Source organism: Mus musculus, chromosome 13, assembly GCF_000001635.26.
Source record: "Mus musculus strain C57BL/6J chromosome 13, GRCm38.p6 C57BL/6J".
NCBI lineage: Eukaryota > Metazoa > Chordata > Mammalia > Rodentia > Muridae > Mus > Mus musculus.
Genome location: NC_000079.6, coordinates 31726840 through 31753752, shown reverse-complemented (window position 1 = coordinate 31753752; position 26913 = coordinate 31726840). Strand labels below are relative to the sequence as shown.

Here is a 26913-nt window from a genome sequence, read left to right as displayed (position 1 = left end):
TTAAGCTTCCCAGCCTGCAAGTGAGCTATCTCTCTGTTTCCTCTAGTTTTTGGGATTCCTCCCTTCCCTGTAGCTACTGGGACCCCAGGCCTGGAAGTTTCAAGTATACACCCAAGATAAAGATTTCCCCATAAGCTCCTTAAATTTACCCTCTCTCCCTAGTCTATATCTGGTCCCACAGATTTCCAATCACTCTAGACTACAAAAACTCCAGAGACAGCCTGCAACCAGCCAGCCTCCTGTGGCCCTTCAGAACTAGAGAGCCATGAGCTTGCTGAGAGCCAGTCTAGACCAGGTGCTTTTGATGAACTTCCAGCCACCCTGAGGCCCTGCTTTGGACCAGCATTCCAGCCTGCCCCAAAGTGGTCCATACTTCACTAGCCCCAGGTGGCCCCACAGAACATGGGTAGTGACCAAAACTGATGTCCCCAGCCTGTACTCTTCTCCACGCTCCTGGCCTTTGGCTGGCATTCCAGCTGTCTAGGCCCTGACGGTGACACCGAATTTTAGCAAGGAAGCAGTTATAGAAGAGATTACGTTGCCCCTTCTCACCAAAAGGCTGGCATGTCAGATCCAAAAGACATCACCATTCCCCTAAATTCTGGTGTCTGCTCCCCTCACTCTCAGAGGGACCAATAGCAAAGCACATGCTGGCCTTGGCTCTCTCAGTAGCTACCTGAGGCCTTCTCACCCTGCCCCCTATCCTAAACTCCTTCATCTCAGCTTCCCTACTCCAGTTTCTCAGTCCCCTATAACACTATCATTCAGCTATGTGACCTTTCTCTTGTCTTCCTTTCTTGGCCCCTTCTCCCTCGTCCTTCTCTCTGAGTCTTCTTTTGTCCATACTTTCTTTCTCTTACTCTCTTGCTCCTCCCACATCCCTCCTCTCCTGGACTGGTCCAGTCGTCTAGCCATCTTCAGTTTACTACTTTCGATTTCTGTTCTGGACCCGTACAGGTGCCTCTGGCTGTTCTTTCCCTTAGATCTCCAATAAAAATCTTCCCTTCAGCCATTTCTTGGAACAGTCTTGTCCTCAGTCTATACAATTACCTATTTTGGCTGTTAGCCATCCTGTTGAGGTGTCATATTGATCATGTTCCAATAATTTATTTTTCTTCTTTATATATATTTATTTAATTTTTCATACAACACATTTTTACTTTATTTTTTAATATTTATCTTATGTATATGAGTATACTGTCGCTCTTTCCAGACACACCAGAAGAGGGCATCAGATCCCATTACAAATGGTTATGAGCCACCATGTGGTTGCTGGGAATTGAACTCATGACCTCTGGAAAATCAGTCAGTGCTCTTTATTGTTGGTCCATCTCTCCAGCCCCATACAATATATATTGATCATGTCTTTCTCCTTATTCAAATTGCATCCTCTCTCTCTCTCTCTCTCTCTCTCTCTCTCTCTCTCTCTCTCTCTCTCCCTCTCTCTCTCTCTCTCAGCTTCCTATCAGAAAATAAAAATCAACAAAACAAAATTCAAAAGCCAACAAAAACTGCTCTTGGGAATGGGCGTATGGTTGATACACCCATTGACACTCCATTGGAGAAAACTGATTTTCCCTTTGGCAATGGGTATCAGTTATAAATAGTTTCTTGATTATCCTGTGTTTAGTTTCCTATCTCAGTGCTAGAAGCCCATCTGGCTTGAACCTGTTCAGGGAATACACACGCAGCCATGCCCCTCCATGAGTTCATATGTACACCAGTCCTGTTGTATATGAAAAACACTGTTCCCTTGAAGTCATCAGTCACCTTTGGCTCTTATAGTCTTTCTATCTCCTCTTCTCCTGAGTTCTCCAAGCCTTGAGGAACTTTGGAGCACATGTTGCTAAATAGCATGCCTTCATCAAACCAATAACTTATTTCTATGATGGAGATTCCAAGGCACAAGGATACTGATCTGGGAAAGTCACTGCTGCCAAAGAGAAGCCAGGGCTTTTCCTTAACTGTAAAAGGTCAAAGTACAAAGAGATATTGAGAGATCACTTATATTCAAGTAGTTCCTTTAAATCATAGGCCATAGTTGTAACTCTTATTTAGTATGTTATTGCTATTAAGCTTCATCATAGATGTATACATAGATGGAAAACACTTCCCACAGAGCTCAGCTATATCTGTAGTCTCCAGGACTCACTGGGCATTTAGGAACGTACCCACCTACAGTTGGGATAATGTTAACGCTTTCCTTCGCCTTGTCTTGAAGCATTGAGAGGAAGGTAATAGAGACAGGCTGCAGATATTGGCGATGGCTCCCATCTGCTCCTGTGGGTCTCAGAGTTATGCAGCTCCTGGCTATTGGCAGTCTGTATGGAGTGGGGTGTCTGTCAGTGTGGAGGAACACTGAGCTGTGTGCTTGCTCCCTGCCTCATATATTTCCTGCCACATCTACACCAGAAATAGCAGATACAACCTTACAAAGAAATATGCCTGCTTGTCGTGAGTCCTAAGGCTGAGGTTTTTGAGGATAGAGCTGGTGCTATATGGAGTGGGAGTTTCCCTATGAAACCAGCTAGGGGCTTTCCATGAGCAGGCATGGTCCTGCCTTGCCCTGTGAGGAGACCGGCTTTTCACCCAGAGGTTACATCCTGGCAGCCTTGCGGGTCAGATTCTTTCTGTAGACATGTTTAGTTGGATCCGCTTAGTATTTCCAAACATTCTGAGTCATTATTTTAAAAACCTAGGACTCGAGTTTCTAGCTTCTGTTCCAAAACTCAGAATATCAGACAACACTGCACCTGCATGCCCTGTGACAGGCACTGTGGGAAGCCCCGTCTAGCCTGGGAGAGGGATCTATACATTTGCAGATACCATCAGGCAGGAAGTGGGCATGAGCACCAGCAGGTACAATGCCTGCCCTGCCCACCTTTACCTCTGTGAGCTGAGTCTATGCACTTGTTTGAATCTAGCCCTCAGTACAATCATTTGTTGTTGTTGCTGCTGCTGCAATGTTGGAAGGGGAACCCAGAGACTTAGATATACTAAGTGAGCGCTTTACTACTGAGCTTTACCCCAGCCCTGCGTTTTAAAAACAATATCCTTTGTTGTTTTAACCCTTTGTTTATAAAACTCAGCTATAACTTATCTTCAATACCGTTCCATCCTGACATGTGAGAGAGGACATGTGTGGTGTGGTGATTCTGATGTCAGTGGACACATGGCTTCATAGTACACATGGTATACCATTCATGTTGCTCATTCCTTCGCTTTGAGGCTGGGTACCATATCTGACTATGATAACACAACCAGGTAAATGATAGCTTGTGAGATGCCTCAGCCCTCTACCTCATCAGACCTTCTTTTGGTAGCTATAGATATTAGAACTGTCATTCAGGCAAAGCCTGAGGTCACATGGGTAAGTGCTCTAACTGACCTAACACTGGGCTGGAGACTCCCAGAATGGTGGCAAGTGGTCCTGGATCTTCTAGCATTGTATAATGTTCTCATCATTTCCACTTACTGATAAAGATATATAAGAGAAGGTAACAAGTTCTAGAATAGAACTGCTGTGATTTGAATGTGTCCTACCCCAAGTTCAAATGCTAGAAATGTAACCCTCAAGTTTATGTGAACACAAGACATCTGTGCAGGGTTAGATGGAGTCATGTGGGAAGTGCTCAAGATAGGATTTGTGCTTTACAGAAAGAAGAGCAGAGATCTGGGTTCATCTATAACATATGGAAGTAGGATTATATATGAACTAGGAACACAGAACATAGACTACAATGGACTGTGGAACTTTGGTCTCCAAGTAAGAAATAAGCATTGTCTTAGTCAGGCTTTCATTGCTGTGAAGAGACACCATGACCACAGCAACTCTTATAAAGGAAAATATTTCATTGAGGCTGCCTTACAGTTCAGAGGTTTAGTCCATTGTCATCATGGTGGGAAGCATGGCAGCATGTAGGCAGACATGATACTGGAAAGGTAGCTGATTGCTCTACGTCTGGATCCACTAGCAGCAAGAAGAGACAGTGAGATACTGGCCTGGCTTGAGCATCTCAAATCTTAAAGCCCACACCCAGTGACATACTTCCTCCAATAAGACCACACCTACTCCAACAAGCCCACACCTCCTAGTAATGCCACTTCCTATGGACCTGTGGGGGCCATTTTTAGTCACACCACCACAAGCACCACTTTTGGGGTTTGAGGTTGAGACAGGGTTTCTCTGTGTAGCTCTGGCTGTCTAGAACTCACTCTGTAGACCAGGGTGGCCTCAAACTCAGAGATCCTCCTACCTCTGCCTACCAAGTGCTGGGATGAAAGGTGTGCACCACCACTGCCTGACACCAATTTTTATTAAGTAAGTAATAACTAATGTTCACATGTTTAAAAATACTATGTAAGGGTTCTCTAAAGGAACAAACATGATAGGATGAATACATTCATTAAAATGTGCACTTATTAAACATTAAGAGGGGATTTATTGGAGCACTTTATAGGATTCGGTCTGTGAGTCCCACAGTGGCTGTCTCACACTGGAGAGGACAAGAATCCAGTAGTTGTTCAGTCCATGAGGGTGGATGTCTCAGCCATCCCTGTCTGCTGCTGGAAGCCTAGAGAATTCCTGGAGAGCTGCTGGTTTTCAGTCTGTGCTGGCATCCTGAAGGAGCTTATGGTAATATCGATAAAGGAAGGCCTCAGCAAAGGACAGACAGACTTGCCAGCGGAGGAGAGGGCAAAGTGGCAAAAAGCAATTTCCCTCTCCAGTGTGTTTTATCTGGACTCTCACTAGACAGCCTATTTAGGATGGGTATTCGTGCTTCAAGTAACCTGATCAAGGATACCCCTCAGAGGAGTACCCAGGAGCTTGTTGATTCCAGATCCAGTCCCGTTGACAACCAAGGTTAGCTGTCACAGATACCAAGGGAAAACGCTGATGTGACCAGTTTGAATAAATCAGTGTCCATGACAACACCCTTCTAGCGTGCCTTCATTCACTGAGGGGTTAGAACACCAGAGTGTTCTTGCAACCCTTCCCCATGTTCCTTGTTCCTAGGGTCCCCTGGTGATTTGGTCCCATTTCTCAATTGCATTAGTCAGTCTATTGCACTATAATACACACCAGAGATAATGAATATATTCAATGGGAGTTTTCAGGAGATGGTGGATTGGCCTGTAGTATGGTAGTGTATCACAGAGGGACGTGTGGGAAAAGAGCTCCTCTTGACTGGAACATGAGAGAGGATGGGATAAGATCCTGCTTCATGGGCATTCCTCTAATGACCACCCAATAAACCCCTTCTACTTAAATTTCCACATCCTCCCAATAGCATCAAGATTTAGGCAAAGGCTTTTAAAAAGCAAACAAACAAACAAAAACCTATGTGAGCCTTTGACTCGACCATTGAAAGGCAAGCCATGGCCCCACTATGGCAAGAGCAGGGAAGTGAATGTCTGTCAGCTGATGAGTACCACCAGCTTGGCATCTGGCTCTTTCGGGAGAGCTTGAGGCATGCTGTGGTGACTGTATCTGTTAGCTGGCTTCATGGGGGCATTGAAAGCACAGCCTGAGAGGTCATTTGCTTGGTGATGCAACAACCATCCGGCAGGGCAGGATTTGGAGCATCAGCACACCAGCAGCCGCTTTCTGCTCATGGAGGTTTCAGCATGACGTCATGATCTACCAGGTGCCTCATTCTGGCAAATGTTATGGTTCTGGGTCTAGATGTGGTGGCCATCATTATGGCCCACTTGGTTGATGCCTGCTGACTTAGAGAAGAGACAACGGCATGCTGAGTTCTTCAGGGCAGTGTTGGGTGGTGTTTTTAAAGGATCAGTATGAAATCTGACCCTTCAGTGTTTCCCAGTGTCTGAAAACCATTTTGCATCCTGCCACAAATCCCTGTCTGCTTAACCTAACCCTCCTGACTTCTGTTCTTTGCAGACAAACCCGAGCAACAGACCACGCAATCCTTCTCATTGTCTCAGTCCTCACATATATTTCTTTGCCCACAAACCAAAGATACTACTCATGGATGTAGAATAGATTATCCATTCCTCATTGCCAAGCCACAGACTTTGCCTTCTTCACAAACCAATGTGAGACTCACCCTCCACGAAGCCATTTAGATGGCTCAAAAAAAAAAAAAAAGCATCACATTTCTTCTGAAGCTGCAACCTAGACCTTTCGCAGCAGTTCTGGGCTCTGAGAACATTAATTAGCTTCAGAACTGGATGCAGACATCTCCCCCGGGAAGCTAAGCTTTGACCTCTGCCAGGCAGACAAAGACATAAAAATACAAGTTTAAGGCCAGGATGGTGACAGACATGAATATGAATTTTCCTAGTCTTTAAGACAACTTCTTTCATCTTTTTTTTCCTTCTTTTGCACTGTGCCTAAGTCCTTGGCAGCAGAATGAGATAGTAGTCTATCACATCAGTGAGAAGAGTCACTCAGATATATCCAAATCCGTGGGCAAAACATCTCCTCCCTTTAGGAGGTCTCCACCTACAGGGTGCTGAATCCTCTCCAGTGTACAGGTTTCCAAGAGTCCAGAGGTGCCAGAGGCCCTGCAGGTGGCACACAGCACTCCTATGGCTGAGTGCTGGCACTGTTCTTGGGCTGCTATTGGCATCTTTGAAACATTTCTCAACCATAGACTGCTTCTGGATATAAAAACAAAGAAACAAACTCACAGATCACTTTGCAAGGTCTCTTTCTCTCTCTGTCTCTCTCTCTCTGTCTCTCTCTCTCTCTCTCTCTCTCTCTCTCTGTGTGTGTGTGTGTGTGTGTGTGTGTGTGTGTGTGTGTGTGTGTGTGTGGTTTTTGTAAGGGACAATCAAATGTACAATGCTCATTCAAACAAGTATCATATGCAATCCCTTAAATAGACGAGGCATCGCAGTGTCTGAATGGTGTAACTGTGTTTCCTTCTATCTGCTGTTTCTTTTCAAGATTCTCATTTAAATAAAACAATTGCCACCTTGCCCAGAAGTGGGGCTACTACTCTTTAGTGATTGATATTTTAACAAGATAATAATTGGCAATTAAAAACACAATCTACATTCCGATTTTGTAAAACTAAAAAAAGAGAGAAAAAAAAAACCAGACTAGGTGGTCACATGTCAGTTCCAAAACTCAATATTCGTTGAATGATAAAGTCAACTTTTCTAGCAAATTATGTAAGATGTCTGTCTTAGTTAACTTTTTTTTGTTGTGAAGATACATCACAACCATGGGAACTCTTATAAAGGAAGTCATTGGAGCTGGTGTACAGTTTCAAAGGTCTGAAAGAGGTCCATTATCATCACAGTGGGAAGCATGGCAGCATCCAGGCAGACACAGTGCTGAAGGAATACTGAGAGTTCTACATCTTGATCTGAGGGCAGCAGAAGGAGACTATGTGTCACACTGGGTGTAGCTTGAGCATAGGAGACCTCAAAACCTACCTCCACAGTGACATACTTCCTCCAACAAGACCACACCTTCTAATAGTGCCATTCCTTATGAACCAAGCATTCAAACACATGAGTCTATGGGGGCCACATTTATTCAAACCACCATAATGTCCCTAAGTAAAAATTTAAAATTTGAAACAAACACATCGTTTTTTGGAGCCTGTGGTAGAATGTCTTATCATGGTGATAATAAAAAGTGTTCCCCTCATGGTGGGCAAACAGAGAATGTGGGGAAGGGGTGGGACCCAGCATCCCATTCAAGACATCGCATACCCAATGACATCACTTCTTTAAGCAGGCTCCACCTCCCATTAGCAGCATCGGCTGGGAGCCAGGCTGGAAACACTTAACCCAAACAACGATTTCTGCTTTTACTACACACACACACACACACACACACACACACACACACACACACACACACACACACAGAATCAGCTAAACATTTGGGCCATACATTGCAGAGGCTTCATTTTGTAACATGCTAAGCATTTTGTTACTGGCTCTCTGTCATATTGTGAACACGGAGGCACTGTAGGGCCCCAGAGCATCTTCATTTGAGAATTCTCAAGAAAAGCCCCCTACTAGACACAAAATCTGGCAAAGCCCATAAACTTGGTACATCAAAGGAACCAAGCATCCTGAAGTGTAGTCTCCTAAATGACATTGTAAAAACAAATGGTGGGTGTCAGAAAGCCAGCAGTTTCCCACTCTGGCTACTATTTCATCTTCAGTTAGCAAAGACAAACCCTGAAAACCCAGTGTTTGGAAGGCATGAATATGCAAAAATCGCATGCCACCCAGGCGGTCCTCCTTTGTGCTGATTTAAAGGAAAGGTTGAGATACATTTCTAACATCCTGTTTTGAAAAGGGGAAAAAAAGAGGCTGAGGGCCCAGCTCCGGCAGAGTTCATGCTCAGTGTGTGTACAGCCCTGGGTTCCATCCCCCATTGGAAAGCATGGGACCATACACACGCACATACACGCAAGTAAGCTATGGTCCTCAACTGAAAATTAAATGAAGTGACAAACACAACATGCAAGGGAGGTACCTAAAGAGCATATGTACATACAGGAAGGGAATTTGAAATCCCTTCTTGGGATTAAAGACAACAGAAAAGGCACCAAAGCAAAGTCATAAAAGGATCCAGTCCAGATCTGTCTGGTGCTCGCACCCTGGTGATTCACTATCATGCGGTTGCCTTTTTTTTTTTAAATTTATTTTTATTAGGTATTTTCCTCGTTTACATTTTCAATGCTATCCCCAAAGTCCCCCATACCCACCCCCCAAATCCCCTACCCACCCACTCCCCCTTTTTGGCCCTGGGGTTCCCCTGTACTGGGGCATATAAAGTTTGCAAGTCCAATGGGCCTCTCTTTCCAGTGATGGCCGACTAGGCCATTTTTTGATACATATGCAGCTAGAGTCAAGAGCTCCAGGGTACTGGTTAGTTCATAATGTTGTTGTACCTACAGGGTTGCAGATCCCTTTAGCTCCTTGGGTAATTTCTCTAGCTCCTCCATTGGGGGCCCTGTGATCCATCCAATAGGTGACTGTGATCATCCACTTCTGTGTTTGCTAGGCCCCAGCATAGCCTCACAAGAGACAGCTCTATCTGGGTCCTTTCAGCAAAATCTTGCTAGTGTATGCAATGGTGTCAGCGTTTGGAAGCTGATTATGGGATGGATCCCTGGATATGGCAGTCTCTAGATGGTCCATCCTTTCGTCACAGCTCCAAATTTTGTCTCTGTAACTCCTTCCATGGGTGTTTTGTTCCCATTTCTAAGAAGGGGCAAAGTGTCCACACTTTGGTCTTCGTTCTTCTTGAATTTCATGCGTTTAGCAAATTGTATCTTATATCTTGGGTATCCTAAGTTTCTGGGCTAATATCCACTAATATCACTTATCAGTGAGTACATATTGTGAGAGTTTCTTTGTGATTGGGTTACCTCACTCAGGATGATGCCCTCTAGGTCCATCCATTTGCCTAGGAGTTTCATAAATTCATTTTTTAAATAGCTGAGTAGTACTCCATTGTGTAAATGTACCACATTTTCTGTATCCATTCCTCTGTTGAGGGGCATCTTGGTTCTTTCCAGCTTCTGGCTATTATAAATAAGGCTGCTATGAACATAGTGGAGCATGTGTCCTTCTTACCGGTTGGGACATCTTCTGGATATATGCCCAGGAGAGGTATTGCGGGATCCTCCGGTAGTACTATGTCCAATTTTCTGAGGAACCGCCAGACTGATTTCCAGAGTGGTTGCACAAGCTTGCAATCCCACCAACAAATGTTGTGGGATTTGATATTCTTTTAAGAATATCAATAGCTTACCATGCGTTTTCTTTTGTGATTGGGTTACCTCACTCAGGATGATCCATCCATTTGCCTAGGAATTTTATAAATTCATTCTTTTTAGTAGCTGAGTAGTACTCCATTGTGTAAATGTACCACATTTTCTGTATCAATCCCTCTGTTGATGGACATCTGGGTTCTTTTCAGCTTCTGGCTGTTATAAATAAGGCTGCTAAATTCACAGACCACATGAAGCTCAAAAAGAAGGAAGACCAAAGTGTGGATACTTCAGACCCTCTTTGAAGGGGGGACAAAATACACATGGAAGGAGTTACAGAGATAAAGTGTGGAGCTGAGACTGAAGGAAAGCCCATCCAGAGGCTGCCCCACCTGGGGATCCACCTCATATACATCACCAAACCCAGACACTATTGTGGATGCCAACAAGTGCTTGCTGACAGAAGCTTGATATAGCTGTCTCCTGAGAGGCTCTATCAGTGCCTGACAAATACAGAGGCAGATGCTCTCAGCCAACCATTGGACTGACCATGGGGTCCCCAATGGAGGAGTTAGAGAAAGGGCCCAAGGAACTAAAGGGATTTTCAGCCCCATAGGAAGAACAACATTATGAACCAACCAGTACCCCCCCCCCCCAGAGCTCCCAGGGACTAAACCACCAACCAAAGGGTACACATGGTGGGACTCATCACTCCAGCTGCATATATAGCAGAGGATGGCCTTGTCAGCCATCAGTGGGAGTAGAGGCTCTTGGTCCTGTGAAGGTTCTGTGCCCCAGTGTAGGGGAATGCCAGGGCCAGGAAGTGGGAGTGGGTGAGTTGTTGAGCAGGGGGCAGGGGGTATGGGGTTATTGGAGGAGAAACCAAAAAGGTGATAACATTTGAGATGTAAATAAAGTAAATATCTAATAAAAAAAGAAAAAAAGGGAATGTCAATAGCTGATGAATTAGCACTATCCTTCTGATTTGAATCAACATCTAAAAAATAGGAATAAAATTGTCATGAAATAAACTGTCAACATGCTGAAATAAAAGAGGATATAGAATTAACTCCCTCTGTGTAAACTTTCTGCAACATCTATCTCTAAAGAGCTCTTCAGGAACTTAGAAATTAAGACTACACATGAACTGAATTCAATAAAAACTGTAGTATTTGAGGTGGAGAGATGGCTCAGCAATTAAGAGCACTGGTCTTTGTGACATTGCTTTAGAATAAGTCTACAGAGTGAAGTCTTCCCACTTGCCTTAGTAGGTCTCACTTCTCAGGCAAGTGATGAGTATGAGTATTCTGTACTTGATATATTTCTTTAAGATCAGAAAGCTAAGTACATAGAAAGCAATCTGCACTCAGAATTGTGGGGCACATTTGTAAACTCACAGACTTCATCAGGAGGACTTGAGTTCAAAACTCTGTTTATCATTTGGTTCCCGTGACTCCAATTCTAGAAGGCAGAGTTCAAATAACTGTTGTGTCACTTTAGGGTGTGGAACATCAGTGTCCCATCTTTGGATGCCAAAAAGACAAGCATGCTTTAAGCTCATCAGAAAGAAAGCTTAGTCCTCTTTGTGCTGCCTAGGTTTTTGTCAACTTGGAACAACCTAGATGCATTCAAAAAGTGGATACCATAATTGAGAAAGTGCTACTATCTGATTGGATTGTAGACAAGTCTGTGGAGGCATTTTATTCATTAATGATTGATGTGGGAGGGTCCAGCCCCACCATAAGTGGTACTACCCCTGGCCAGGAGGTCCTTGATTGTATAAAAGGCGAAGTAAGTGATCCAGGAAGCAGAGTTCCTCTGAGTCTTTGCTTCAGTTCCTGCCTCCCAGTTCCTGCCTTGAGCTTTGCCTTTGGTTTCTTTCAGTGATGGACTGTAGTTTGTAAGATAAAATAATCTCTTCCTCTTCAAGTTGGTTTGGCCATGGTGGTTATCACATCAATAGAAAGCAAATTAAGACAGAATCTGGTACCAGGAGTAGGGTATTGATGTGAGTGTGACCTGGCCACATTGTTTGGGGAGGATCGTAGAACTGTTTGGAACTTGGGGCTAGAAAAGCTTTTGAGTGCTTGGAGCTTATTGAATTGGACAATAATGTGTGAACTTGGACAATAATGTTGAGAGGTACAGGGATGGAGGCCTGATTTGTTAAGTTTTACAGGCAGGCAATGACTCTTGGGACTGTGTGTGATAACTGAATCAATGATCCATGGATTCTGGTGATCTGGGATTAAAGAAATAGCTATGATTAACAAGAGATCAGCATCATGAAAATGAACCTTTGTTTTACTGGGACAGCCAATGCTTATCAGGTCCCTGGGCCAGGCATCCATGTATCTATTTCTCGTTCTATGGAGTTGTTCTCCTGGAGGCTTACAATACATGGTCACCTATGCCAGCTGGACTTCCATTAGTGTAGCATTTCCAAGGTCCAGCTTTTATTGATGCTTCAAAAATTTATCATTCTTCCCTTCTTGTAACTCAAACATGAATATAAATTAACATGTTTATTTCAGTTTTTTATTTCCTGTGACTAAAGGCTTTAGAGGAATAACATATTTTCTAGCTTGAATCATGATTGCATTGATTACTGTCAAGTACAACTTAAAGCAAGCCACATCAAAGCTATCAACATCAATAAGATATTGATGTGCTCCTGACACAGAAGAAAACTTGTATGTGTAATACGTAGCATTCCATATCCAAACTTGCCTTGGACTCCCCTCCCAAGGCTGCAGTAATAGGACACCAGGGATGAAGCTATTAACACTGACTGCTCCTTACTATCTCTCCTTTCCTTGAATTTAGAACTTGTCAACCCAAACATAGTGCTTCCTAAAGCAAGCAACTTTTCCTTAACAGAGAGGTACATGGCTAAGCAGATGGACAGTGCCAGGGTGTATGGCTCTGGTGGTAGCTATTCCGGACCTTTGAATATTCCTGAGCCACTGAGAAAGTCTGGGAAGGCTGAACTGTTACTTTATTTTGTAGAGTGCACATTAAAGCACATCCTTGAGGCAAGCATGCACAGGTGAGAGAACAGACTTCTTTGCAATTATCTATACAACACTTGGATGCAGGAGTTTGGGAATCCCTGAGTTAGTAGATCTTAGCTTTCTGTCCCTTAGGTCTGCCTGCTGGTCCTCCCAATGTCAGTCTGGTATTTGTCAGGGTTCACCTACTGGACAGTTCAGCTACTCTTGGTAGCTGGAGCAGGAAGGAATTTGCTATAGGGTGTTATGAGGCTTCGGAGACATGCTGCAGAAGGTGAGCAAGTGATTGCTTCCTACTTCCTCTAAGATATGCTAAGAGTCCCACGTAGGTGGAGCATGTGGCTCTCCTCTGGTTAGAGAGCCACCTGTCCATTTGGAAAGTTGTTTTACAATGTGACTTCAGCCCATGGTGCTGTCACTACCAGCCAGATGGTATCTCTATTGCCGGCCCTTGTGCAAAGTAGGCACACTATAAATGGATTGACAGATATGGAATGCCCCGTATCCTGTCTAACACCCAGATGGAGGGTCACCCAGCAGGTAATGAGACCACATTTTCTCAAGGCTTCTGAGAGGGTCCTAAGGCTTACCTGAGCTAGTGGAGCATAGTAAGGTAGAAAAAAGAGCCTAGGAGGGTGAATGTTGCCTGTCTTGCTGTGGCTTTTTGGGAAAACTGATAGAGGAAGGAAGGCAATTCTTCAGGGACTCAGTAGTAAGCCAGCCACTTGGGTTCAGGGTGAGCACCTTCACCTACCGAAAAGACTTGGTGTCTCTGTGGACAGAGCTGGGCTCTGGGGAGACACAGAACAGAACCTCAATGTTTGCTAGACAGCTTGCTTCCAGGTCACTTCAAATATGTGTTCTCATCCCTTCACATTTCAAAAGGACCTTCTGGGTAACCTCACACCTCCTCAAAGGCTGTCAGCACCACTGGGCAGGGTTTTTGCAAGTTTTCTATCACACAAGTGTAGAGAATAGAACCCAAGACACAGGAAGTGCTTAATAAACACTGTTTTCACCTTACAGTGGCTCAACCTAGGACATTTCAGCTCGGTGGTGGTATGAAATCAAGGCACACCAGAAGCACTCATACTAAAAATTGGCTCTTCTTGGACTAGCTATATGTGGTCTGATTCCTTATGGTGATGCCAAACAGCCAGTGGGCAGCAGCTACCACTCAGCCATGCTATCTTCAGGGGAAGCAACTGACACAGTTACTATGGGCAGTCAGGTTTGCATATATGGAAGGAAGAATTCGGGGACAAAAATTATGAGCTTGTAACAGAAGACTTGATGGCCTATCTATGGTGTTTAACATCTGAGTGACAGGTTGCCAACCTAGCATGGTGTCAGTGCAAAGAACAGGATACCCAGATTCCTGGACCACATATGCTAAGGAGAACCATAAGCATGGAATAGAAGCAGTCCAGGAAATAAGTTATGTGTGTTGAAGGCTGTAGAACTAGAGGGGTGTGGGGCTACCCAAGCCCTTTGCAGCATGGCCAGAGTTCATCAGGAGCCCAGGATACCCGATGTGGAGCTGCAGGATGTGTGTTTGCCCAGCTGGATTTTGGGTAAGCTTTGTGTGATTGTTTTGTGCCCCAACTCTTCCCTTTTGGAAGAAGAATGCTTACCCTGTGCCACAAGTATGCAACTTTTTTAAAAATTTATTTTATTTTATTTTATTTTATTTTATTTTATAGGAGCTCACGGTTAATAGGCTTGGGAATATTTAAAGTGTTGGAATTGTTAAAGACCACAGAGACTTTTAAAGTTGATCAGAATGTATTTACATTGTAACATAGTTATGAGTCAATGTGGACAAGAGGTGGAAGGTTGTGGCTCAAAAGTGATGTATTTTGGTGTCAAGTTAACAAGGGGTGGAGTTTTAGTGGCTAGTATTAACCATCAATTCAACAGGGTCTAGAATCTTTTGGGTATGCCTATAAGGGGTCATGCTAATTGATTTAAGAAGGTCTATCCATTGTGGGTGTCACCACTCCCTAGTCAGAGGATACTGGATGTGTATAAAGTGAACATAAGCACTCAGACATTCATCACCCTGCTTCTAATTTCAGATACAATGTGACCAACTCCTTCAGGATCTTGCTGCTGTGACTTGCCTGCCATGGCGTACTGTAACCTGAACTGTGATGCAGAATAAACCTTGTCCCCTTATGTCACTTTTATCACAATGGCAAGAAAAAAATTAAGAGAATCTCTCATGATACCTCACAACTCAAAGCACTTCATCATTGGCCTCCTGAGCCCTGAGATCACCGGGAATGTAACCCACCATGTCTGGCTCTGATGGGTGGTCTTGCGCGTGCCGGACTCGACCAGCAAGAACGACGCTGCAACAGGATCCTTCTGCACATGTTTATTGGGAGAGCTTGATTGCAGAGGCGAAAAGACCCCGAGCCCAGAACTGGTGCTGCTTATATAGGCCTAGGAGAGGCGTGTCTCACACCCGGATTGGTTATGCACTACGCCTCATTTGCATGTTCCTCATCTGATTGGCTACTCTCTCTCTCTGTACCTCACAGAACCTCATTATCATACCTCATTTGCATGTCTCACATCTGATTGGTTATACTCTCAAAGCCTCATTATCATGCCCGGTGCCAGGCAGTGTCTTTGCAAAAAACTTTACTGCATATGTACACATTGGTTGTTTGTCCAAACGTATGCGTGGTGGCCAGCAGTAGTCAGTGCCACTCTGCAACGGCACATGTGGCTTCCCACAGGGTGGGTTTTTGTTTTTTGTTTTGTTTTGTTTGTTTTTTGTTTTTTGTTTTGGACAAATCCGAGATTGAAGAGATCAGTGTGTACATCACCTTAAAAACACCACACCATCTACTTCAGACACAAACGTGATAGCCTTGAGGTGCCATTTGACTTTAAAATGGCAACTTCCATTGCTGTTCTGTGAGGATCACTTTGTGTGAGATACTGCAGTAAGGGTTGAATGTCAGTGGTCTCAGGTAAGATGAAACGACCCTTGAAAGCTACTGTTATCTACAAAGATATTTACATGCTGCCTCAACATGAAACAGCTCACCCAAGGCTACTAAAGTAGACTACAGCTTACTCAGTACCACGTTGACCCTAAGAAATACAGGGTTCTTGGGTATTGAACGACACCCCATCTGGAGTAGGCTGGTTTGGTACAGATGACAGTCCTTACCTATCGCATGCACACAGGATCCTGTACTTTCTAGCACTGCTGGGGGCTGAATCTGTGTGATTGATTTGGTGTAAGTTCTAGGAGTAGAAATGACTAATGTCATGCTTGCTTCGGCAGCACATATACTAAAATTGGAACAATACAGAGAAGATTATCATGGCCCCCTGCACAAGATTGACATGCAAATTCGTGAAGTGTTCCATATTTTTATTTGCATAACACATGAAACTCAAGAAGAAGAAAGGCCAAAGTGTGGATACTTTGCTTCTTCTTAGAATGGCGAACAAAATACCCATGGAAGGAGTTACAGAGACAAAGTTTGGAGCTGAGAAAGAAGGAAGGACCATCCAGAGACTGCCCCACCCAGGAATCCATTCATATACAACCATCAAACCCAGACACTATTGCATATGCCAGCAAGATTTTGCTGACAGGGCCCTGACATAGCTTTCTCTTGTGAGGCTATGCCAGTGCCTGGCAAATACAGAAGTGGATGCTCACAGTCATCTATTGGATGGAACGTAGGGTCCCTAATGAAGGAGCTAGAGAAAGTACCTAAGGAGCTGAAGGGGTCTGCAACCCTATAGGAGGAACAACAATATGAACTAACCAGTACCCTGCAGAGCAGTGTCTCTAGTTATATATGGAGCAGAAAATGGCCTTGTGGGCCATCAAATGGGAGAGGCCCTTGGTCTTGCGAAGATCATATGCCCCAGTACAGGGGAATGCCAGGGCCAGGAAGCAGGAGTGGGTGGGTTGGGGAGCAGGGCAGGGGGAGGGTATAGGAGGCTTTGGGGATAGCATTTGAAATGTAAATGAAGAAAATATCTAATAAAAAAAAGAAATGACTAGTGTCTTGTTTAGATGAGGGCATGTTGGTGCTGGTATCTGTTTCTCTTCCTGTTGTGATGGCCAAAAAGAATGTGTGCTCCTGATGCTGTGGCCATAAGAATACGATCATCATCTCAGAATCCAAGTGATGGCATAGAGAAGAAATCTTTCATAGAGAAGAAATCTAACCGGGGGTAGATACAGTGTGGGAAGGAAGGAGTGTACCCAAGCTTGCCCAGGCAGTGGGAATGCAATTTTTATTTTTGGTGCCCTAGGATAGCCCAGATTATCTTGGTGATGAACTTGGTCAACTCTTCTTAGTCTTGTATATCTTTTTTTCACCACCCATAAATTATGGCAGTCAACTCTTCTTGTCAGGTGAATGGGGTTGGTGACAGGAAATGGAGGGGAACAATCCATCATGGGCTGAGCATTTTCTGAAGACCACCGAGCTTAGAAATGCAGCAGGCTCTGAAACCTGCTCCCTGCATAGCCAGAGAATCATTTATGAACTCTTAATACCACTATTTCAGACTTGGTCACAAAGAATCAGAATTAGAGGTGTCAAGGGTCTCTATGGTTTTAGGCTGGGGTTTTCTAAGCCTTAGGAATGATCAATCCTACGCCAGCTGAAGAAAAGGTCAAGGCTTCACTAGGTGAACCTAGCTTTTTTTCCTCATCCCATCTCAGCTTTTTGTGACATGGTTTGTGTGGACAGTTCTGTAGGTTATTAGGTAGAGTCTGCTTAATGCTCCAAGGAAGAAGACACAGCTGGAGCCCCCAATATTTCTCTCTCCTTTTCTAGAGCACAAAAGAAGACTAAGTGGAAAAGAAGACTAAGACTAAGTGGAAGATGTCATCCTCCTGAGGCTGACAGCTAAGATAAACAAGCCCCCTCCCATTTTATAGATACACACATGGAGATTAACTGTTATTTTGAATTATGAAGATTTGGGGATTGCTTCCTATTGTAGAATATGTTAGCTAAGTTTATTGAAGGTTGGGTATAGGACCAACTGTAGACCTCTGAACTAGACTTCAGGTGTTGCTGAGGGAAGGGCACACATGGCCTCTTAGCTTACACTTTCTCATAATGGGGGCAGGAAATTGAACTAGATTTTCTTTCAGCTTCTGATTTAATATTTCACCATTTCATCCCACCTGTCTGCACACTCATCCACCCATCTGCCCTCCTCTCTCTCTCTCTTTCTCTCTCTCTTTCTCTCTCTCTCTCTCTCTCTCTCTCTCTCTCTCTCTCTCTCTCAGTAACTATCTATCAGTTTCTAGTCATCTATTCACCTCTAGGAACCATATTGTAATGTCTATAAAATCTAACTCTAATGCTTCACTCCCTACTGTATATAAATGTCCAAGAGAAGACAGTAGAGGCTGTGGAGTTGACAGTCAGGAAAATGCTTGCCATGGAAGTGCCAAGACCTGGGTTTGGATCCACGGCACCAATGTAAGTGCTGAGTGTAGTGACACATGACTATAAACCCAACACTGAGTGAGGGCATGACAGGACAGGATATTCCTGTAGCTCACTGGCCAGCCAGCATAGTTAAAAGAAATGTGGAGAGATATAAAGGAAGTACCCAAAACTGACCCTTTATACACACATACACTCATGCACACCGGCACACATATGTCCACACAAGCACACACACACACACTCACACACACACACACACACACACACACACACACACACACACACACACACACTTACACACACACACATACATTGGTGTACAAGCCACATTTTGCCAGGGACTTTTTCCTCAAGTGCCATTATTGCTGAGACAAAGAACTAAACATTTCTACTCTGAAAAACCCATTCTTTCTATGTCAGGCTTTCCTTCATCTGTATTTTATGCACAGAGAGAAATAACAAGCTCTTGGATTTGGGTCAGACAGCTGGAAAAGGAATCTAGGCAGGTCTGTCTCAACCAAAGTTGTTTGCTCCCCATTTTACATCTATTTACTGCATCAAAAAGAAACTTCCTCTTACTGGAAACTCTATTCCCGACAAATGGAGAGAAAGTGGCAGAAACCTGCAGAAAACATCACCGCCAAGTGACATGGCAACCTTGTGGTGAGAGGCTCCATCCGAAAGGGGGGACACACAAGTAAACGAGATTAAGATTTACGGGAGGAACACTCATCATGAAAGCAAAGACTGGTGGGAACTCAGGGCTGTAGCTCTGTAAGGAATCTGTCCAGGAAGGCATAGGTCCATCCTGCAGAAAGGACAAAGGGCCACAGGCTACATCTGGGGTGAAGAGGAATCCCTAGGCAGAAGAGAGTTTTGCTGTTCTTATCGGGTAATTGAGCATGTCTCACTTGAGGCGGCTGCTGGGACCATGGAAGGTTATTGGAAAGTTAGCCAGATCTCTGACATGAGAAGTGTCAATAAACTCTCTCAAGTGGCTTCTCTAATTTCTTTGGTTAACAGTGAGCTCTGGCGAATTGAAAGAAAATCCTCAGTAAAATCAGCTTGACGCACACATGTTCCTCTGGCCATTATAGGCATTTCGGACTGGTGTGGCCAACTTCTTCTGTCAGTTGTAGAGAAACCAAACCTTCTGCTTCTCTGATCTCACACCTCAGCGCATTGCTTCCACTCTCAGGGCAGCTGCATGGAGCTCCTGTCAGGGCGTATGGTTTCCAGAAAAGAAAAATAGGAGCCAAGCAAAGGCCAAATGGATTTGTTACACAACTGAATTAGCTTTCATTGAGAACATTTCCAGGAAGTCTTACCTGGACCCTCTCAATGCTTAGAATGCAGTTCTTGGCAGTAAGTAGCTAGGCAGTAAACAGTTAGAAAAGGCACTTATTGGTTGGGAATGTTGCTCTCTTCAAATAAAAGCAGGGATCTTTCAAGGGATAGGAAAAGGGACAGTAGAAGGCAACCAAGTGCATTTGCCACACTACTTTTAACACCCATGGTTTAGGAGACAGCCACTTATCATAGCAATTCACGAATGAATTATGGCTCACCCTAAGTTACCACTACATACACTGATCCATCATCAGTTCTAAAACACCCCAGATTATAAGAGAGGAACTGTTGTCAAGCAGCTGATTGTTATAACCCAGCACTTCAGAAGGGTGTTCTCTCAACTTCTAAAATCATGAGCTATCAGTGACTGTCAGTGATGGAATTAAGAAAGGGGACGCATTGATTTTAAACTTATTTTCCCCAGTAATTTTTTTTATTAATATGTTCTTTGCTTCTCTGGGAATGATAGCCCCCAAGTGCCTGGAACTCTGTGGAATTCACTTCTACATGTTCTTGTGGGCTGCAGTGCCCTACAGAGGTTCTCAGTGTCATTCCCCTCCCCCACCCCCCACCCCAAGGACAGAATCGGAAATAAAATACTGTGAGGTTCTGGGGACTGGACCAGGTTTTCAATTTCTTTAGACTACTGCTGAACTTTCTAAGCAACCTGATCCATTTGGGAAGTTGTGATCATATGATGGAGAACTCAGAAACAGAATGTTCCCTGCTGTGGTCAGATGCTGTCTTCCGACCTCGTAGGAGTGCCCATGCCTGCTGCCTTCTCCTTTCCGGCTTCCAGCATCTTCATGCTCTGACTTTGCAGGTCACAATCCATCAGAGAGTTGAAGTGTATGGGGAGTAAAGTTATTAAAAGTCGTCACTAGACTCTACCTTCCATCTGAATACTCCAGCACCACCCATCAAGAACAGCTTCGCAAAGCAGCCTCACTCTCCAGACTGAGTCTTGTACAGAGGAAGGTGGGACCTGTGCCTGTTTAGCAGTAACTCAGGCTTTCCTACATGGAAAGGTAAGGAAGGCAACTCTTGGACAGAAAACAGAGGAGTGCTAACCAGGGTTTAAGAAAAGGGGAAACGATGAGTGCTACATAGCAAAAAATTACACACACACACACACACACACACACACACACACACACACACATATGCATATATGCACATACATACACACATGTACATACACATACATACATACACATACATACATACACATATACATATACATATGCATACACATATATTGCCACAGTAAGAATATAAATTAACATACTGCTTTTTATGGCAAAGCAGAAGAGAACTTTGAACTCTCGTGTGTTCTATGGTAAAAGCAGCTATAGTCTATATCTTGAATGTCCCCCAAAATTCTCTGTGTTGAAAGCATGGTCTCTGTTTTCCTGTGATATTGGGAAGTGGAGCCTAGTGGGACGATGTTAGTGCATTGAGAGTGTGCTCAGCTCACTGTGCCCCACATTTCTGCCATGATACACTGCATTGTTGTAGACCCAAAGCAACAGGCAAAGTAACTGTTAGCCAAACTCCCTTAAATCATGCACCAGAGACCGTGGCTTACAAGAATTTCACTCAGGATCTCCTAAGTAATGAAGACAGGTAAGAGTGCCTGCTCAAAGGATCTGAAGGCTCGCCTTGATGTCCAGGAAATGTACTATTATGGCTGCAGTGCAGTCGTCGTTCTCTGCTTTCTTCCCTCAGAGTCTCTACGTCTGCTCACTTCCCCAAGGGAGCATTTGCACATCTCAGTGAGAGACCCCAGATTCCTGGATGGTGGACTCAGCTGAACCTGGCAACACCAACTCTGGAAAGTCCAGCCTTCCTGTTTTAGGAGCAGGCGGGCGGTGCCTGTGAGCGGGAGGTTTGTGGATGATGCTGTAAGCCTGACAGCTTGTTCAGACTGGTTTGTCTATTGCTGTGGATGTGACTGATGGAGATGGTGAGGTGTTTCACAAACAAAAGGAAATGATCCCCAGAACTATAGTCGTGGGCTTTTAATAGGCCTCCTCCTGCTTTCTCTGATTTCAGACTTCTTCATATCCCAGAGCCACAGGCCAGAGGATACATCCTGCTGTCAGGGCTGGTTGGGCCCAGAGGCCAGTTTATATACAGGAAAGCCAAATGCCTAGGGTTTCTTTTACCTCTGCCTGCTTATTGCATTCATAAATTAAGATAACCACTGAGGTATTTATTTATTTCATTGCAGATTTCTTGCTATATCATAGAGGGAAAAAAGCCAGTTCTCTAAAGCTGGGACCATAGAGTATAATTTAAAAAACAAACACACAAAATAAAACTTGGTGGTGACTAAGACCTTAATCCTAACCCACTGCCATGTTGGGTGTATCAGACCTCAAAATTGAGTTCGTCCAGATGTACAGGTTAATTGTGAACTGAGCAAATAAAAGCAGGTATTTGCATGGACACCCACCATGCCTACTGTCTAGTGAGTCTCCACACTGGCTCCATTCTGAGAACTTACCAGTGTCTCCAGGGTTCCTCCACCTCGGCCCCAGGTTAAATGTAGCCATTGTCTCACAACTCTCAGTAACATTCCCCAGCAGTGTTCTGTCTGAAGAAATACTTCTTTCCACAATTTCCTGGGCTGCTTGCCTCTGCCTCAGCTCACTGACCACCCAAGCGCCTGGAACCCTGCCTTGGCAACCCAAAGGGATGGCTTGGGACAATTTTGAGGTCTCTTATTTTTGTAAATGGCACTGTTGGTACTAAGAGGAGAGCCAAATTATTTTATTTCTTCCTTTTATAGGTGAACCTTCATTTCTTCCAGACTAGATGTCGTCTATCATTTCCCTATCTATCTATCTATCTATCTATCTATCTATCTATCTATCTATCTATCTATCTCTATCTATCTACCTACCTACCTATCTCTTGGAGGAAAGGGTAATACTGGAGACTGAACGCAGAGCCTCCCAAGTACCCAGCAGGTTCTTTATATCGCTGAGTTTTATTGCCAGCCCCCTCAGAAACTGTTCTTTAAATGACGGTCCTTTATTTGGTAGTCAGCTGTACCTGAGTATGTCTGGTTTTGAGTGGTGTGTGAGTTAGTTTGCCAGACTGCCCTGCTATGCCCCCAATCTTGAAGGTATGGACTCCTTTGGTTTTGGGCTTCACCTCTGACCTCACTATTTCTGACATTACAGCATGCCAGTTGACTTGAGGTGTCTTTGACAAGCAGAAACCCCAACTTTCATAAAAGCTAACAGGAAATCAGCCTCTGGGCTCTTCCTGTGGCTTGCACATTGGGCTCTCTGAAGGGTGGAGAGAGTTGGTTTCCCTTCAAATGAGGCACCTGAAAACTCACGGTACTACTGTGTTTATGATTTATGTTGTTGAGGGAGGCAAAGGAATTTCAAGAGCCCAATGCTGGAGAATTTTGCAGTTTCCAAAAAGCAGCCGGTCTTTGTGTGGTTTCTATGTATATGTAGGCACTGGCCCAGTAGAAGGCTAGAACGTTGGGTCCATGGAGTTACACGAATAGGGCCTTTGCCAGCCTAGTGACACAGACCTGAAATTCCAGCTACTCTCAAAACTGAAGCTAGAGATTTGCAAGTTCCAAGCCAGCCTGTACTACAGGGTGAGCCAACTCAGTGAGACCTTGTTTAAAATGAAAGGTTTTTAAAAAGGGCTGAGGATACTGCTTAGTAGTAGAGTGTTTGCCTCACATGTGGAAGGCCCAGTTCAGCCCTCAATACAGAGGGGGAAAGGAGCAGAGCCAGGAAAAGTCAGCACAGAGAACACATGCTGCCGGGGCTGCCGGGGCTGCCGGGGCTGCCGGGGCTGCCGGGGCTGCCGGGGCTGTAGGGACATCAGGTGGAAACTGACCTTGAGGGGTAACAGCCATCCTGACGGTTCCTGGCTGCTCTTAGCTTCCTTACATCATTTTGTTTTGTTTTAATTTATAAGGAGGTTTTGATAGTGTCTCGCAATGAGCAGTAGAAAGAGCAGAAATATAAAAAAAATGTAAATAATGCAGGGCCAACATTTCTAGGAATCTAAGTAAATAGGATAATTGTCTGACAATCAGGAATAGCTGTTGGCCTTTGACTGTCTAATTTGTTATTTGAAACGGTGACTTTTAAATTTTCAGATACATTCACTGTATTTGTAAACAAAACCAACAAAAACAAAAAAGCAAACAAACACAACCCACGTCTCTTCTTTCCAGCCCCCAGATTACACAACAAACAGTTATTGTTTGTGGTTTAGTATTTTTCTTTTCCATTTTTTTCCGCTATTAATGGTGCCCATGTGGCTGTGGTCCTGTAAATCTATAAATGGAGTGGTTACAGCCCTACAGCCTGTGTATGTCTTCTTCCTCAATCTGACATAATGGCCAAGGAAAAGAATGTGCACTGGTCACTAAGCAGTACACACATGGACTGTCGCCTCAAAACATCACCTACATTACCTACGCACTACCTATTTCAAACCGAAATCACCCGAGAAGCCAAATCTGCAGAAGGGCCACAGGGCCTCCAGACATAGACTATTATGGAAGAAACATCCAAGATGTTTCCCATCACTGGAAAGCCACCCCAGTAGCCAAGCTAATAGCTGTGGCCATGCTCACACTTATATCAGAAAATGTTTAAGGAGGTAGAAATAATACTATACAGATCTGAATTCATATTTGTGGTGTGTGTGTGTGTGTGTGTGTGTGTGTGTGTGTGTGTGTGTACATATGCCATGACAAGCATTTGGAGGTCAGAGGACAAGCTGTAGAGCCAGGGCTTCTACCCTGTAGGTTCTGAGGATCAAACTCAGATGGTCAGGCTTGGCAGCAAGCCTCTTTACCCACTGAGCCATCCATCTCCCAAGACTTGTTTTCATTTCATTCAGTGTCACCTCTGCCTAACTACCATAGTCAATGTATTATATTTATGTTAATTAAATGCATGAATTATATTGTTAGTTACATTCATGATGTTACCTTTTCATGAGAGGCCACAGAGGTGCCTGGAAAGAAAAGTCTCAAGATATTCTAGTGGATTGACCCCAGTAATCCTAAGATGGGATCACTGGTGAACGTTGTTCTTGGGGACAAATAAGATAGAATGGGACCAGTTAAGTGGTCAAGTACAAGATAACTGGTATTTATTGGTGCCATTATAACAACAAGGACCCCAGTTATCTTAAACACTTGGATCTACTCTAAAAGCAAGGCCTTTACAAGTGAAAGCCAGGTACACACCCAAAATTCTAGCATTTGAAAGGTTGAGGCAGGAGGATTGAAAGTTTGAGGTCAGCCTAGGACACATCGTAACACTTTGCCCCAAAGTCCTCATTAAAATATCAGTCAAGAGAACTGGTAACTCATTATGACTAACATGGACTGGGATGAAATAGATATTTTTCCAGGAAGGCAAGGAGAGGTCATTAATAGGTCATCTACATATTAGTAAAACATAAGAAAAAATAGTTTGGTTGTTGAACAGTTTCTAAAAGCAAGGTTGTGAAAATGTGTTCTTCAGCCTGGAACTGTTCACATAAGTGAAAGAAATCAGGCACAGGAAGACAAACACTGCATGTTCCGTTTCATCCACGGATAAAACAAAGTCCATCTGACTGCACAGCAGTACATACCAGCAGTTGGAGAGGGTAAGAAAGGACAGAGAGGGGATGCATGACAAATTCCAAAAGAGTCACCCAGAAGGAATCAGCTCCAGTGTCTACAACGCTGTGCAGTAACCCATTATGTGCAACATATGAAGAACAACAGGACTTTGAACAGAAGTAATGGTAAGACAGAAACATTCATTAGTATATTTCTATCAGTACACATTGTATACGTGCACTGACATACCACATACACAGATATGTATACTTATGTGTGAATCAAATCAGAAAATATTCAAGGAGGCAGAAATGCTGACTAGTCTCAGGGGATCATCATGCATTATATTTATGTGTTAAACTATCACACTGTACCTCATAATTCTAGACGAGAGATTTCAACAAGCACAAGAACCAACAGATGGTATAATGGCATGACATATCTACTATATAGCTTCATTGTGGCCATGTTCATGCTCGTATCCCTGCCCATGCCTTTCTTCCTGCCTGAGACTTCTATCAAATCTCAGACATCAAACCATTTCATCCGTAAATACTTTCATACACATCTCTTGACGATGAGGATTTTGTGGAATAAGCATGATGCTGTTATCACACCAATTTCCAGATACTCCTGGTTTTATAGTGAGGCTAGCTCTGGGCAAGCCTGTGCTAAGTTAGAAATGCATTCATTACACCCATCTCGTGTAGATCACGGCTTAGCCACAGACCATTATGGAGTAGTAATCTTATCCCCACACCGTCACAGGATTCCTGGGAGCAATGTCTAGTGGCTTCAGCCTAACATGGTGAGACAGGATTGCACCACATCACTAGTCCCAGAAAAGGTACAATTCACAGTTAAAGGTGCATCTTATCTGTGTATCAGTAAGTAGGAGTTGTCTGTACGTCCTTATAGTCATCAAATACCCACTATACATTGAATATCATGGGTAATCACTGAAATCAAGTAAAGAAGAATCAGCATCTAAATAATCCCAAGCCTTGCAATGAGCTGATGTGCCTTACAAAGTTCTTTCTCTTTACTACATTGGAATTTACTTATTATAGAACCTGGTTGTACCCTCTGCACCATCCCAAACCTTGGGTCTTGCTAAGTGTTTCCCTGAGAAAAGGTGCAAGGAGTATTCAGCCCCTTGACACTGTAATATGTGCTGTCATCTCCAAATGTGTTGGTTTTCATACATAGCTATCCTGGGACCTCAGTTGGTCATGCTGGTAAACGATCTCTCTGTCCTGTATTTCTGTATGTCGGTTGTAGGTTGAGGATTCCTTATTCAAAATGCTTGGGGCCAGAAGTGTTTCTGAATTTGTATTTTTATTTACATATGCACTGAGAGATGTCTTGGGGGTAGGATCTGGTATAATTGGGAAAATTTAGTAGGTTTCAAAGCACCTTAGCCATACCACCTGGAGGTAATTTATAGAATACTGTGCTTTGATAGTGACCTGTTACAAAAAGTCCGAGCTCGATGTTCCCTTGGTGGTATCATGTCATTCAAAATGTTTTGGATTTGTGAGGAATTCAAATGCATGGTTTTCATATTAAGGATGCTCAGTTTCTCATGAGGCCAAGAAGTGAGATCAGATATCCTCTCTCTCTCTCTCTCTCTCCCTCTCTCTCTCTCTCTCTCTCTCTCTCTCTCTCTCTCTCTCTGTGTGTGTGTGTGTGTGTGTGTGTGTGTGTCTGTCTCTCTCTCCTTCCTTTCATTCTTTTTCCTCTTCCTCCTCTCCCTCCTCTTCCTTCTCCTTCTTTTGTTTTTG

The 26913-nt window shown here is 43.8% G+C and overlaps 1 non-coding gene across 1 annotated transcript; it reads left to right on the top strand.

The window, feature by feature from the left end:
* Positions 1-16012: 16012 nt before the first annotated feature.
* Positions 16013-16120, top strand: Gm25186. Its single transcript, XR_003950778.1, has one exon. It is a non-coding gene; the product is annotated as a U6 spliceosomal RNA (small nuclear RNA).
* Positions 16121-26913: the final 10793 nt, after the last annotated feature.